Below are 16,354 nucleotides of genomic sequence, written 5' to 3'. Positions count from 1 at the left end.
AAACCATGTAAGAATGTATATGGAACTAGGCAATGTATTAAGTAGGATAGGTAAGGCTCAGTAAAGCAAATGTTGAATTTTCTTTCTAATGTGCATTTATTTTATATTATTGTATGACTGTATATTTGTATATATTTTATTTGTGACACACACATATAATATATATATATATATATATATATATATATATTATGTCTCTGTGTGAGTGTAGGTAGAGGTCAGGGAAACAGAAGTCTATTACAGAAATTATATTTTAAGGGAGGGAAATAGGATAGAAAATATGTGATTGTAGGATGATGTCATTATACAGGTGAAGGTAGATACAGGATAGAACGAAGCCTGTCATTAGACAAGAAGGACGGAGGAGCAGGAGAAAAGTTTTAGAGAGGAGGAGACTGGAGGAGAGAGAGCAGCCAAGAGAACATAGCAGCAGATGTTAAGATTGCTTTCTGCACTTCTAAAGGTTGTTATGATTATTCCTAAGGGATGGATGTGTACAGGGCTTTGTATGTCTAGAGGAGCAAATTAAACCTTATCAATTGGATCAGAGGTTATATTGTTGTGTTCTTTCCTGTGGTGATTTAATTGAGTTCAAGAGAATATGTGATGGCAGAACACTAGACATGCCACATAATTGGGATGTGTATGTCTGGCATACTGGCAACCTGCCTTGGGAACTAGATGGGTAGATTGTTGCCAGGCTCAGAGAGTAGCCATCAGCAGTGTGATATGGGATAGAGCTTAGTGGTGAGACACTTGGTTGACCGAGATAAAAATATCAAACAGATGCCATGTGACACTACAGTGCTGGCTCCGGTGAGGGATAAAAGAAGCTTTAATTAATTGTACCACAACATATGATAAATAGAGAAGGATATATAACATATGTGATGTAAAAGTGGATAAGAAGGTATTGGGTAGAAGGATTCAAGTAATGAGCAGAACAAATTATAGGGGATAATTGGGAGTGCAATATCAGTCATCCTGAATGTTCTACTTTCATTTCTGATAAAACACACTGACCAAAATCAATATAGTAGAGAAAAGGATTTATTTATGCTTACATATGATAATCTATAATTGAAGTATGTCAGGGCAGGAACACCAGAAGGAACTTAAAGCCAAAGCCATAGAAGAATGTTGATAGTTTTCTTACCCATATGTATTAATGTTTAGCTATTTTTCTTACATAACCCAAAACAAGGTTAACAGGGAGTGGTGTTACACACAGTGTGCCAGACACTCCTTCATTAATTAAAAATGTCAATCTCTCAAAGATATCCATAGAACAACCATATCTCTATAATGTACCAACTAAGATTCTAATTAGTGTGCATAAAATATTAGAGGAAAACCAGTTACTTTGTACGCTAAGTAAAATATATTTTTTAAAAGTTGTTAACTGAGTATAAAATTATTTTAAGGTATTTGTAATCTTAAAGCAGTTAAGATCTAAAACAACTTTTGTTTCTTAAGACAAAAACACTTGGATATGGATGAGAACAATGAAAGTGCAAGTGAATGTGATTGTGGAGATTTATAAAACAATGACTAAAAGTAAAACAAAAAGCTTTTAGAGGAACAGAGTCATTTTAGTTTTTAAAGTACAACGGAGTCACCAGATAGTGTTTTAATATTCCAGATCTACATCCAACTCTGCTGTACATTTAAAATATGTTTGTATGTTGTACAATCTATACTATACAAAAAATATATTTATATTGAGGTTACCTCGACACATTCTGTTAAGCATAACACTAGGTCTAGAAGCTTGGCTCTTGAAGGAGAGACATACAACACTAAAACTTGACTTGATGGCATCCTCTAAATCTTATTTTCATGTCTCTGACTTGATTTAATCTATCCCCATAAAACTTTTAATACAGGTATTACTGATTATTTTCTGTTCCTTGTAATATACATGTGTCTGGGTTTTGAGCTCCTTTTGTATAGAGCCCATTACAGGGAGCCAATCACTGTATTTCACATTAGAATTTTCTACAAGTGCCTTTGATTACAATATTCTTCTCACTATATTCTATAATTATTATTTAATCATTAATTCAATACAATAACAAACACCTTCTCAAAACTCACGGGGATTTTCTTACATAATTAATGCCTAGAAGGATTAATTTCTCCACTATTAACATTCAGGGTTGCTTGTGAAAACCATTACAAGTACTTTGACAACATTACATAACAGTAAAGAAAATTAGAGTGCTTTAATGTCTGCAGAAAATAAATGTTCAAGGTCTAAGATTAAATCTACTATAATACAAAGTAGTTATTTTTAGAGGAAACAGGTTAGAAAATCTTTAGTACATCATTGGTTGGTTTCCAAAGTTCAAACCTTAAACTTCAGTTGTTTTGTTTTAAAACAGATTAGTAAGGAATTCAAACATGTTCAAAGGTTTGCACAACAAACTGGGCCATATTTCAGTTTATCACACCATTTCTAATGATATAATTTAAATAACTCTAAGCATGAGAGTGGCTTGTTTTCCACATGGGCACCTGGCATTGTTTTAACACGTTGGAAATACTGGTTCAGTAGAAGACCTTTGTGTTGGAGTCCTGTCAATCAGAGAGGACTTACCAAAGGCATATATAAGACTGAGTCCTGCTTTCTTCTTCACAAGATCCAGGATGATGCTGACAAGGCAGCCTTGGAGGGAAGGCCTCTTCCTTCTCACAAATAGCCTAACCCCTCCTACCGACTGCTTCTGTCAGCCTAGATTCTATAGGACCACTGGGGGTTCCCAGACAGTGATCCACCAACCAGGCATCATATATGAGCTGGTCCGAGACATCAAAGACATATATAGCAGAGGACTGCCTAGGCTATCCCTCAGGGGAGAATATGTACAGAGTCCTCCAGAAACTTGAGACCCCAGGGAGGGTGCGGTCCGGTGGGAGGGAGATTCCGCTAAGGGACTGGGACTAGAAAAATGAGTGAGGAATTGTGAGAGAAAGGACTGGGAGAGGAGACAATGGCTGGATTGTAAATAAATTTAAATTAAAAATAGAAACAAAATGTAAAGGTTTCCTAAAACTCTCATCAATTGCTACTTGCTGTCAAAAACTGACAGTCGGCAACTAAAACAATAGCCTCAAAATTTTGCTTACATGAAATTCTAAATTTGGAAAATACTAAGTTAATATGCTTGATTTTTACAATTGAACGACTCTTGGAAAAAGGTTTGCATGGTGCAATTTGCCCCAGTATTCCTAATTCTTCCCTGCCCTGATACTATAGTCTAGCGGCAATTCCCTTTGTCCTGACACAGATCATTAACTCGTTTAAATTGCTTGATTGCTATACATGTCTTAATAAAAAATGCTGTTTCATAGCTTGAACATCACCACGAGTAAAAGTGAGATATCTACTAATAGTAGAAATACTGTTCATGGAATCCAGTTGAAACGCTATGCATTAGCACTACTGATAAATGAAATACAGGTCAGCTCTAAAAAAGCAGTAACTCAAGTGATCTGTTTTTATTTTTTGAGATTATAATATAACTATATCTTCTTCCCTCCACTCCTCCCATATATTCCTTCATGATCCTTTTAAAATCCACGTCTTGTTTTCACATGACAGACATGTTTGTTTTTATGCAACTGTATAAATTCCTAAGTAATAAGTAGATCTTTAATCTACCTAGATTGAAAACAATGATAACCAGAACAATATATTCATACCCACATAATCGATGTCATTAAAAAAATCTGCAATATACATTGTCTATGAACTCTGAAGTATTGACTAGGAAGAGTGATTGTATCATATTGGTGTTCTAATATAACTAGAAAATGGTAGTTTGGTAATAAGTCCTTCATGTTGCCACCAAAGCTGAAAAGCCAAGTATTTCACTTATTCTTTTTTATTTGCTGAATGCAAATTTCGCAAGGAAAATTTTGAGCTTAGGCCTTTTTCCTAGCTCTCTCTGTGTTAGATGAGTTTCATCTATTGATGGCTTTCACTTCTGCCTTGTAATCTCTCTCTCTCTCCTTCTCCCCCTTCTCTCTCTCTCTCTCTCTCTTTCTCTCTCTCTCTCTCTCACACACACACACACACACACACGCACACACACACACACACACACACACAAAGCAAACAAAATTAAAACACATCGATGCAGATTTTATCTTGATTTGATTTGCACTTTCATCTTTTCTTTAAATTAGTAGAAAGAAATAAACACAAATCTTAGCTTCTTAAATGGATTGGAAAATCTCACCTTAGAAAGCAGAAATTTCAACTCTTTAGAGCAAAATGATAAGTAGCAAATTTAATAAAAAAATATAGACATGATCTCAAGTGTACAAATAGCCCAAAATGTCATTCCAGATCGTCAAAAATATCTTCACTAAAGGTTTGCCAGCATTAATGGCCCTGTGTGCAAGGTAATTATATGAAATGCCAAAAGACCAAGCCAATGGGATAAATGATATTTAACAAAATTAGAAAAATAAGCTTCCAACATTTTGAAATACACTCCTGAGTTGAAAGCAAACTAATCACCCACTTGCCCGGTATATTTGAGCTTTTCAAGACAGGAGAAGCAAACAATTCTCTGTGGGTCTCCAGCTTTTCTGCAGTACTCTGCACAAAGGCACTAGTTCTGTCCCTCCTTTACAAGGATGCTTATACTACATACAGTCTTGAATAAGGAAGAGAGTGTTCACATGCAGGAAGAAAAATCCATGCTTGTTGTACCTCAGTAGAATGACAGATGCTAATAAAACTCAGAGCTGCTCAGATGTCATATGCATCTATTATGTGAACAGCATCTGCTGGGACACCCTGAAATCCTACTGCAGAATCTAAAGAACAAGAAAAACCGATGAGAGTGTAAAGCTCAGGATGTTTGCTGTTCTGTGACAATAAAGCCCTTTTCTTGCAACCACGTGTCATATATCTCCTGCCATCCTCAATACAATGGTATCCCGCAAAGTCGATAGTGTCCAATAGAGTTAAATATGAGATTCTTCTTCAAGTTCTTAAATGCTGAGGTCCTCCAAATTCCAATTTTATGTCAAAAACACGTTGAATCTTCTGATCTTTGAAACTTCTAGATTTTGAATAGAACTTGATTATAAGAGTGAGTAAGACTAACTATAGTTCTGTTACCCAATGATTTTATCTTTGTTTTCTATTAATAAATTTCATTCTGACCTGGGTACCTACTTTCCTGATTCAGATCCTTAAATAAAATTTACAACTGCCAATCCCGTAGGAACCCCCACATTAGGCCTCTCTGAATACTTTTGCTTCTGATTGTTTTATATGTTACCAAATGACCTACTTTAAAAAATAAGTTTAACAAAAGGAAAAACATTAAATGTATACTTCTATAATACAAAGAATTTTGGATACAATACAGTGAATCATTGACAGGGATATATATCCCTGTCAATACACTGCATAATTTTTAAGTTTCCAAGTATATGAACTTGTACATATAAAGCAGTCTTGTGGTCTGTGTTTGTTAAATGCTTCTGGTTAGGTATTTAGAAGAGCTCTAAAATTCTGATTTTATTACGGTAACTCTTCCTGAAATGACAGCTGAAATTACATCTTTCAGACCCATGGTTTATGATAATTTTTATTAGTGTTCTTATCTTTCGATTAATAGCCTGGATTTCATTTTCACCACATTTTCCATAATTCTAACAATACAACACTAGAAGACATCTATATGGGAAAAGCTTCTGGAAATGAATGCCACGTGAAGCTGAAAATAATTCTGGAGCTCTCTTTATCACTTGCATACGTCACATTCATTATTTATTTAATTTGTGGTGCATTTGTCTTATTTTTGTATAAAACCAGGTTATTTGTGATAGGGTTATTGGCTTAGGTATTTACCAATGAAGGGCAATATAAAGCCTTGTTATCGGTAGCTGTTATATTTACCTTTGCTGGCTCAGTTCCTGGGAAAGCAGATCATGTGGCATAAGAACCCGTAGGCTATTCCTATTTCCCACCAAAGCTAATTAAGAGAAGTGTTACCAACTTTCTTTTCCAACATGAAAAGTTAGTTCATAATTTATCACATTGGTCAGAAAACCCAGACAATCTATTCTAAAACCACAGATATGAAGATGCAAATGCATTTGCTCCTTGCCTCGAAGTTAACATAAACAAGGTTGGTTGTTAGGAGGAAAGACCTTAAAACCAGCAGAGCACAAAATTCCAGATCACGTTAAGATCAACGTTTCTTTGTGTTGTATTCTAGAACCTAGCCCCATTTTATTGAGTAATCACCGTTTTCTAAATAATTATTTATTTTATATGTAGGAGCTTCAGTCTATCATAATAGATGCCCACAATACCTTAGTTTATACAAATCTGTACACAATTTTTACATTTTAGGTAAACTTGCTAATCAAAGTGCATTATGTTGCTGTGCATGAAGAAGTCAAAAACAAAACAAGAAACCAGCAGATCTGCTCTTATTTATGCCATCTTCACTTCATTAATTTCTTACATATTTACAGAGGGCATATTTAGGGATTTGCTGTTTTACAATAGCCTTCTGGAGTTTAAAAGACATCACACATGGACAAGAGAAACAAGGCTCTAGATTGGAGGCTTGGCCATGCTTTATGTCGTGTATGAATGAGCTACTCTGATCAAGAAGTTGTCATGAGTGACAGCTAATTAGAAGACTTTCAGGTATTCCATAAGGCTAAAGATTGATCTTAAATTCAGAGAACACTGAGAATTACATGTGGAAGTTGAAGAGAAAAGTTTTCTGATTTCTTTCACATTTGTGCTATTATTTATTAATGCTACATACATGCGATAGATATGGATCTGAATCTCAAACTACCCAGTGAAGTTTCCAGGCTCTCGTTTCCATCACAAAGAATCACACCAGGAACATGTGGTTAGAAATAGGGAAAAAATATTTCTGACAATAGGAGTAGACAAGTAAACTACTGAACAATGAAATGCTGTCAACTCCAAAATCTTTGCACCACAAGACTCATGACTCCTCATATATCATTTACATAACACTGCCTTCTCCTACATTTGTATATCCCAAGGAGTTTCTGAGAACGCCAAGTTTATTTTATGTCATCCAGATGAGAAAGAATTTCTTATCTTTCACTTCAAATTGGTGTATTTAATTATTATTCTTATTGTGGCTTTCTTCAAGACTTCACTTTATTGTCACATCTACTCCTTGAAAGATGTATATCCAAAAATGTAATATTCTGAGAGGTAGACAGGTGATGATCAATGTTTTCTGTAACTACTTCCAGGCTTATGAGGGGTGTAATTCATGCTTGAGAGACCCCAAGATTCTCTACTTTATCGGTTAGACAAGGAACATTAACTTTTCTGTAGTAGGAGTTAGCTCAAAATCCACAGATCACAGAAAATTTAACTTGAAATTGTAAAACATAAAAAACACAGATTTTTGTGAGATTAAAAACACAATCTAAGGCACAGTAACATGGTTATGGCCAATGATGCCTCCAGAAAGAATGAGGTCCAGGAAAGAGAAAACTGCAATTAGTTCAGGAGACACATCTCACTGTAGCTAGTTTATATTTTTTTTTAGTTTTTAAATATTTTTAAAATAAAAATGAAATATTTAGCATTTTTTATAACAGGTGTGTTTAGAGCTGACAGCTATGGATTAGATAATCTTCCAGTGGACTCATCCTTGGAGTAAGCTGACTCTCTCTCTCTCTCTGTCTCTCTCTGTCTCTCTCTCTCTCTCTCTCTCTCTCTCTCTCTCTCTCTCTGAGAATACATCAGTTGACTGTAGCTCTTCCTTCACGTCTGGCATTTTATGGTATTTCTCTCAAATACTTTTGTATAGGTCTTGTTTACATGACTATGGTCTCCCAAATTCGTGGTTGTAGCTTCCCTGTCAAATATAGAGGATATTCTCACAGCAGTTGTGCTAGTCCTCTGACTTACAATCTGTTTGCACCACCCTACATTGTGGTCTCTGAGCCTTAGGTATAATTGTTGTGTTATAAATGCGTCAATTGGTACTGGTCACCTCATGTTCAGTTGACTAGGTGTAGATTTCTGTTGAAGTCGCCATCTGATCCTTCAATGTGTGCGTGTGTGTGTGTGTGTGTGTGTGTGTGTGTGTGTGTATGTGTGTGTGTGTATGTGTATGTATTTGTTAATGTGTAATGATGATGACTGGACTAAGAAAGTTGTATTTATACACACATATATAACAATAATAAAGATGAAGTCATGAATTTGAATATGAGAAGGAATAGGAGGGACACTGCAGTAGTTAAAGAGAGGGAAGAGAAGAATAAAAATGAAAAAGTATGTTTACTATAACTGCAAACACATTCACATACAAGTTTGCATACACTTTTTAAGCAATCTGTGACAAGAAATACAAATGAGGAATGCAAAATGAATTTTAGTGAACAGTGAATAATGAATGAGAGAAATAATGTAGTCATACATTTTATAACTCTGAAATTTCAGTGGATCATAGGGACAGAGTGAGTTTTGTTCCAGTACATCTTTACATAACACACCATATAAACACTGGAAAGATAATTATAAGCTTGTATGATAACATTATGCTAAAAAGTTTAAAAAGTCTATTTTAACCTACGTTTATAGGAACCAAGGTTAACTCCTGGGGAATCAGAAAATCTGAGACATGTGTCACAAGTTACTTTTGGTTTACTGTTTTCCCAACCATTTCTCAATATTGACTCCTCCATGTTCTGATGCTGCCCCCAGCAACCCTGAAGCTTTTCCCTTTGCCACAGTGGAATAATGATATTCTACCTAGACCCTCTTTAGTAGTTCTCATTACAAAGAATAAAGCTCTTCATAAAGCTAAGCATCTTTGTATGCCCCAATGTGTGGGTCCACCAATTATCATATCACAGTTTATTAAAACTCTTGCCATATAGCATGTCCCCGTATGAGGGGAAATCCTCTTGTTTTCCTACGTGATAGCATTGCCTTTTTTATTTTAAAGTTCCACTCAGGCTAAAAGTGACAAAGGGCAAGGATTCCTGTAGCCTGCCTTTGAATCTAATGTTCAAAAGAGAGTGATTCTACCCTTAAAATCGACTCTAGACTCTTGGTAAGAGTCAAGAACTGTAAGGACTCCACAGAGCCGTAGTAATGGTAATGGAGGTATGTTAGAATAAAAGTATGGATTGATCTAGAAGCCAGAAATCATTAGGACACTGTAAGAAAATGTTGCATTCTAAATTCGGGTGAGGTCAGACAGTGAGTCTGACATTGGTTATTATTTTATTTTATTTATTTTTACTTTTATGTATATATTTAATTTACGAATTAATTATATACCTTGTCTCCTTTTCCCTCTCTTATACTTCTATATATCCCACCAATCCCTTTGGAATTCATGGCCTCTTTTTGTCAATGTGCTGGTCATGTGTTATTGAATAACTAATTAATGTACTTATCCTTGGAGAGTACTATTTTTTCCGCTCTTTGTCTTATGTCTTGCCTGTAGTTCTTCATTTATAAGGTCAATCCCATGAGATACCCCACCTCCATGCTAGCATATCTATTCGTTCTGTACTTCTTCAGGTCTTGTTTAGGCAAACAATTTTTTTGAATGATTGATGGAAGATTGGGAGTACATGAATTCTGTCAACATTGGAAAATTTGGAAGTTGGCAGTGCTCTAAGATTCCAGAACCATTGGAAACCTATAGCAACCACTTAAGTATTGCCATCTTGGCTGGGCTGGTAACTTTAAAAGTCAAACCCATTTAGCATCAGAATGTATGTCCCTAACAAAAATTTATATGACTGTCTGGCCCGTACTGAGTCCTATGGATTCATGTGAATCTCTATCATTTACTCATCAAAAGGATAAAGTACTATCATTCTTAGTCACACTGCTGGCCAGCGTACCTTCTTGCCCTGGTAAAATTCAGTTAAATTCTCATTGATCTAGAGAGAAGGTAAAGGCATAATCTGAAACTTCAGTACTGTAAGCCATGAAAGGAAGAATAGAAGAGAAAGACAGAGGAGAAAAAGGTCCCCAGTTAGCACCATGCCACAGGAGTACTTACTTGTCCATTATGAACAAAAATACTTAGAATAAGAAAGCGAAATCCTGGAGACTATAAATATCAGAAGGGTTCTGGTTCCTGTTTCCTGATTAAAAATTCCACAGCTCTGCCCAGAGACTACTTGACAATGTTAACTAAAACTGAGAGGCATCTACACATCCTCCCTGGAGAATTGAATTGACTAACTCATGGCCACCCCATAACTCATCCATGTTCCTACAATAAGTGCCCAACAACAAAATAACAACAACAACAACAACAACAACAACAATGAAAGGGAAAATAAAACAAAAAACAAGCAAACAAAAAGAAACATCATTAATATATTGATTGTACCCTTTTTCTGCGATCCTTCCTGCTCTGGCTGACCTCTTTGCCCCCTCTTAAGTTACCATGTGTAAGTTTAAGTAAACTTCTCTCTAAAACTGAGTGTTTGGGGTGGGGATTTCAATTTGTTGCAAACTCTTAAGACAAGACCCAAGGAAAGCTATTGTCTTGAGGAGGCTTGGTGGTCATGACATTTCTTGGGCCATAGTTCTCCAAGTCTAGTTTATAGAGGAGCCATAAAAAGCATCATTGTGACATCACAGTATTCCTGTATCAAAAAGGAAATCAAAAAGAAAGAAAGAAAGAAAGAAGGAAAGAAAGAAAGAAGGAAAGACAGAAGGAAAGAGAAAAAGAAAATGATAAATACTACTATAATATGCCCCTCTTAGCTAACAGTCCCTGCTTTTACTGGTGTGTTTCTGGAGCCTAGGGCATACAATGTTTCTTGTGTCTCAAAACTATACTTTGAACCAGTTACAAGTGAATAGACGATGGGAGTATATGAGTAGAAATATAGAAATAGAGGTCATTTATTAAAACAAGGAAAGAACTCCTAGGAATGGTGTTGGGATAGTTTGAAGAGATATAACCTCTACTTGTAAAGGACCAGACCCTAAAGATCATAGCTCTTCGTGGGACATTTACACTGCCCTGATCTTTCCAACCTTTATGAGATGCTTTTAAGAGGCTCTGGTCATTGTGCATAATCCATGCAAGGGAGGATTTTCCATTTTTCTCTGCCTGCTGGCTTCTTTAACATGTTAATGTAGCTTTCTCCAATCCCCACTCTCTGGCCACACACACATTCATGTATCAGTAAAATTATGTAGTCATTTTTATGTTTCATTTCTTTCATTTTTTGTCTTACATATGTATTTGGTACAATAAATGGAACACTCATGACTACATTATAATATAACTTAATCTTAATCATATAAATATAAATGATTAGCTCATTATTTTAATAATACAATAATAGATTATTGTACATAAACACTGAAGTAGTCTGAATGCTCCTACTCAAAATCAACAAAAAGCACAGAAAAAAAATGACATTATACAGGACAAGTTTAAAAATCAAGAAAAAATATCAACTGCGTTAAATTCACATATTAGTGTGTTTGATATATATTAGTCTTTCTACATTTTATATGGTAAAAGTTGTGATTAAATTGTAATACTGGAATACAGAAAGTATGAAAATGAGAATTCTGAACAATAAAATTAAGCCAAACCAAACACATAATTTCAAATATGGGGGAGCAGAACATTTTTCAGCAGGCTATCTCACAGATCCAATCATTGAAAACTAACCAAACACTGTTTTCTTGTATTTGTCCTCTGCATCATAGATACCACCACCTTCATAAATCCTTGTCACAGCCAAAGCTGTTCTAATGTTGTTCTAGCCTGTAAGGAAAAATTTATCTTTTGACATAAATGAGGCAGAAAATTATCTGAGTAAAAGTTGGACACTCAAATGATCACCACAGTTACATGCTCAGAATTTCACACAGTTTTCTAGTTCCATAATCTGAATTTCTTCCATATACTTCAAAGTCTAGATGTTTCTGCTCTTTTTTTTGTTCCTTCAATTTTTAAAGGATTTCTCTGAGGACTTCCTGAGTGCCTTAGGGATATAAGCCTACTTTACTGAAACACGTAATTATTTTAACAAGAAATGTCAAATGAAGCAACAGATTTTCAATCTGTCTATGCTTGATTAATGTAACTACATTTAAATTAGATAATAGAACTGGTTACCATTTGTATAGTCTCTGAAATCATATTAAAACCAAAACAGAGAAGGTTTACCCTTGGCATGCCTTACTTTATGTACAATTGTAATAAAGTTCTATTTAAGTTCTATCTCCCTCCATCCACCACCAGATTCAATCTGCAGCCAATGAGGGTAGTATATAATAAGATGATGAAGAGCACAGCGAGACATTAGGAAACTGTGGAGGAGGCAGCATAGTTTACTGTGGACAGGTGCTGGCTGCTAAACCTGACCACCTGGGTTTGATCCCGAGAACATACATGATAAAGGAAAAAACTGACTCACAAATGCTATGCTTTCCTTTGCAAGAAAGTCTTGGAAGGTACACTGTGGACTGTTCAGTTCCTTTCCCCACAACTAAACAAATAAAGAGATGGGAATTTGAATTTGAATTTTTTTTCTTTGAAATCTTGCCTCATTGGTCTTTCTTAAACCATCTTTGGGTTTTTGTAAGCATTATTTAAATAGTTGTGATTTTGTTGAGAATTTATACTGGTCCATGATTTGTTTTCAAAGCTCCTACAGTTACTGTGAGCTCCCTACCCAGACTGTGTTATATAATAGCAATCTAAAGCCAGTTTTCAGAGGACTTAACAATAGGTCTTTGATATATGCATTTGAGAGGCTTTGGGTCATATACACAAATTGGGTTATATGAAGCATCCTGAGCATCCCCAAGGCATGTCTACTAAATACTCTATAATAAATACTGGCCCTAGGTTAATTGCATAAAACATGCAAATCTATTTATATTTGCCAGCATGTCTAACTGCTTGAGGCTTGAATTAAAAAAGAAAAAGAAAAGTTTATCTAGAAACAGAATTTAAATGACCAATGACTTTGTACTTATCATATTTTATTTAGTGAACATTAAATATACAAATCTATGACTGTATATCAGATATTTTTGTTATACCTTAACTGTTAATTATTATAGGTAATAATATGTGCATATAATTGTAATCACTTACATTATTTTCGCAGTGCTGAAAGTGGAACTTGAAGACTTAGTAGGCAAGTGCTTTACCAGTAGGCTATATTCCCAGCTCATGTCAGCACTTTACGTAGATCATTACAGAAAACCTCTAGGAAGCATAGTGGTGGCTTGAACTGAGTGGTTTTGCTAACTATCAGGTGTTTGAATACGTAATTCCTAATTTGTAGTTGTTTGGGAAGGATGACGGAGTGTGGCCTTTAAGGTGGAAATTCTTTGGTGTTGAACAAGGATCTGAGGTGCATATTTTTCATACCAAAGCAGACCTGACCTCCAGGTTCTCCTACTACCCCTCAGTCCCTACCTGGCATACCCTCTCCCCAACCCGGAACTTTCCAACCCAGAGGCTGGGCTACTATTCCCATTCCGTAAGCTCTGGCCTAGTCTCACAAACTGCTTTGACTGGACCTACCCATTCCTTCTTCAAGACCATCCCACAACCTGTATAGCAGTACAACAACCAGCTCTTCCCCGACTTGGCTGACATTTCAGCTTTTTGCTCACACTCCAAAACTGTGCCTCAATGTCAGCAGGAAGTAGCAATGGAGGACTATGGCACATCGTGTTCGTTTATAATCAACACAAGGATGCACTGTTTGTGGTACTAGGGATCAGCTCTAAGCTGCTGCTCCACCTGCTTGTTACCTTCTGTCCTCTGCCTTTCACAGTTATGGATGATTACCCCTGCTCTAGAATGACAAACTATTCTCCTTGCTCTACCAACATAGGCTACTGCCTGAAAATAAACTCTGTGTTATAAAAGATGTTTTATGGTGTTTTATCATGGTGATAGAAAATTAATCCATCAATATGTATACATGCTTTCTGTTCTAATTTTATAAAGCTTATTTACTTTTATTAATTGTATTGGCTATTAGACTATTTTGTACATACACAAAATATATACTAGACACTTTTTAAAATATTTTTTCTTTTTTTGGATTTTTTATTTTATATTTTAAATGTTATCCTCTTTCCTGGTTTCCCATCCAGAAAACTGCTATCCCATCTCCCCTTCCCCTGCTTCTATGAGGGTGCTCCCTCACCCATCCCCCCACTACCTCCTACCTCCCCACCCTGACATTCCCCAACCCTTGGGACATCAAGCCTTGAAAGGACCAAGAGGCCTCTCCTCCCATTGATGTCCAAGAAGACCATCCTCTGCTACATATGCGGCTGGAGCCATAGGTCCATTCCTGTGTACTCTGGTGTGGTGGTTTATTCCCTGGGAGCTCTGTGGAATCTGGTTGGTTGATATTGTTGTTCTTGTTATGGGATTGCAAACCCCTTCAGCTCCTCAGTCCTTTATCTAACTTCTCCATTGGGGACCTGCATTCTCAGTTCAGTGGTTGGCTGCGAGAGTCTACCTCTCTATTTGTTAGGCTCTGGCAGAGCCTCTCAGGAGGCAGGCTCCTATATCAGCATGTACTTCTTGGCATCACCAATATCGTCTGAGTTTGGGTTTTGTGTATGGGATGTATCCTTCAGGTGGGATAATCTCTAAATGGTCATTCCTTCAGTCTCTGCTCCAAAATTTGTCCCTGTATGTCCTTCTGTGAGTAGTTTGCTCCCCCTTCTAAGAAGGACTGAAGCATCCACACTTTTGTCTTCCTTCTTGAGCTTCATATGGCCTGTGAAGTATATTGTGGGTATTCTGAGCTTTTGGGCTAATATCCACTTATCAGTGAGTGCATACCATGTGTGTTCTTGTGTGACTGGGTTACCTCACTCAGGATGATATTTTTTTCAATGGAATACTACTCAGCTATTAAAAACAAACACTTCATGAAATTCTTAAGCAAATGGATGGAACTAGAAAATGTACCAACCACTCTTAATTTTCACCGTGTTTCATCTTCTACTACCTAAAGTTGCCCTCTCATGTACATGTCTATAATATTTTTCTAATTCATGTTGTTTGACTGGAGCTGTCTGTGTGAGTATGGGTTTGTAACTATTCTTTAATATCTTGTGAACTCAACTATAGGTATATAATTTAAAACAGAATTTCTTCCTTTCCGAGAAATTATCCAAAGCCAATAGTTTATACCTATAGTTTACCTATAGCTATAGGTAAGGCTCAGGGAATACTTCCCTATCATTGGCAGTAGGGCTGGTCATGTAGCTGGTCATGTGTAGGCTTAGTGCAGATGACCACATATCTTGTAAGCTATTTTTTGAAATATTGCAGCAAGTCTACAGGATAACATTTTTTAATCCTTTTTCTCTTCTGGCTTTTCCATATTTCTTATCCCTTTTAAAAGGTTTTCAAAGATAGGAATGTAAGTGACATATTTATGCCCACAGTTTACCACGTAGCAGAGTTAGGATTGCAAACAAGGTAACATAATCTTTCCCCCCATCTTCCACAATTTTACTGATCCATAGATACATAAGATGAATTTCAGATGGGTCAGTTTGGATGGGTACTGGTTGTGAATCTCTTTAGCAGGATCTGTTTGTAGCAAAAGGCAGCTTCTTTGAAGAGCGATAAGAGCTATGCTTTTCTGTGAGCTTAAGAGTGAGTGTTCAGCTGAAAACATATTGACTTAGGAATATGAGCTTTTCAGTAATAGGTAATTGGCTAGCTTTCTACTGCCAGTCATTCATTCCTTCCCATTAAGTAGGTCTTAACAGCAGTTACCAAGATCAATACAACAATAATATGCGACCATGAACAGAAAAAAAAAAATGTCACCCAGTCCCATCCTTAGATAAAGAGCTACATATTGTCAATGGTTCTGAAAAAAGGAGAATCAGTTCCCTCTAGGGATGAACTAGCTGTACATAGTTTGCTCTGCACCATGATGTCAAACTTAAACATATGTGCATGCAAGCAAAGTTAAATGAAGTCAATATGTTATGTGTATATGTATATATATATACACATATAAGCATATATATTTTTAAACATATATGTAACAGTAATAGATAAAGAAAAGATTCTGAATTTTGTGGTGTTTAAACAGGAGCAGAATTAGGGGTAGAAGGAAGGGTGGAAGTAATGTTAAAACAATGTTCTTGAATGAAGCTTTCAAAAAGGACCAGTTATATAAGAAACCAGGTCCTTTGCTTAAGAAATCCATAGTTTTGCCCAAAATAATATATTAGCTTCATAAATTGATATTGACATAGATATCACCAAATTATACATTAATTAATGTATAATGTGCTATATACCTTTTTAAT

The sequence above is a fragment of the Rattus norvegicus genome, chromosome 11 (assembly GCF_036323735.1).
Source record: "Rattus norvegicus strain BN/NHsdMcwi chromosome 11, GRCr8, whole genome shotgun sequence".
Lineage (NCBI taxonomy): Eukaryota > Metazoa > Chordata > Mammalia > Rodentia > Muridae > Rattus > Rattus norvegicus.
Note: the sequence above shows the minus strand (reverse complement) of the source record.